Below are 1,405 nucleotides of genomic sequence, written 5' to 3' on the forward strand. Positions count from 1 at the left end.
GTTAAGATCAATATGTGAAACTTCAAGTTGAGTAAAGAGAAAGCCTTTTATTTTCTAATGGTGGGGTACCTCTTCTAATTTTCTAAGACTAGTCAATAGGAAAGTCCTATGGCTAGACCTAGGCTACTAAAGAAGTTTTCTAGACCTTAACCAAAAGTGAGGTCAATAGTACTATAGAGCCAATTCATCAGGAGGAAGGTATGTCAGATTTTCATATTCAAGGCGGCACAAACAATAAAATGTTTGCGCTAAAGGACACCACATAGATTTTTGAAGAAGTTGCTCGTGGTGTGGATGAGGATGATGATGAGAGTCAAAAAAAAAATTTAGGTTCAACTTTGATGACGCTTTTCTCTGATGAAACTTAATAATATATGTATGTAATTTTAGATTAGTGGTTACTACTGCTATTTTTTGTCTTTTACTTTTGTTGTGGTGAGGCATAGCTCTTTACTCTTGCTTTTTAGTTGTTATAAATATCTGCTACTTGTGTCTTACATTTACTGCATCGTTTCTTTCTGCTTATGATTATTTTTCCTATCAGTATTAATCATATTATTTTCATTCCTTTGTTTGCAGATGGCCACAAGTGGTGCAAGCAGTGAGCCACCTCAAAGATCCCGTATGTTGGGGACACTAGAGACCACCTACTATAGCAGGAAGATAAGGTTTTCTACTTTTGTCATTGCTCCCACTAATACTCCCCCACCTATTGTTGTCAAGCCTCTTATGACACCTACTCCTGCACCCATTGCAGTCACTCTTCCTGCGGCACTTGCTCCTGCACCCACTACTGCTCAACTTCCTGTGGCACATTCTCCTTTACTCGTTGTTATTTCGTCTCTCGTGACTCCTGTTGCTTCTGCGTCTTCTCCCCTATCAGCTATGATTGTTATTGTTGCTGCCCCACAACCTCCAGCCCCACCTATTCTAACACCTCTTGAGTCTGACCCGTTGCAGTGTTACTACATGGCATATGTTTGACGTAAATAGTTATAGTTTCTATACGAGTTCAAGATGTGAAGTAAGGAAGACACATAACTGTGGTGTCACTATTAAAGGAAACACACACACATATTACGAGATTAGCTATTACGACTTACTTGATGAAGTCATCCAATTGCAATATTCAGGTAATGCCACCTAAATTGTGTACTTGTTTAATTGTTAGTGGTTTGACTTTATTCAAAATTGAGAAATCCGAACACTTACGCCTTATGATATTGCTAAAGTCAAATTGAACAGAAGATATGAGAAGTTTGATCCATTTGTTTTGTCCCGACACCTGCCCCACCACTTCCTCATCTATTGTGATTGCTACTACTGCTGCCCACAACTTATAGCCCCACCTGTTCCTACACCTCTTGAGCATAACTAGTCGACTCTTGCGCCCCAACCACCCCCC

This window comes from Phalaenopsis equestris, unplaced genomic scaffold (assembly GCF_001263595.1).
Source record: "Phalaenopsis equestris unplaced genomic scaffold, ASM126359v1 Scaffold000186, whole genome shotgun sequence".
Taxonomy (NCBI): Eukaryota; Viridiplantae; Streptophyta; class Magnoliopsida; order Asparagales; family Orchidaceae; genus Phalaenopsis; species Phalaenopsis equestris.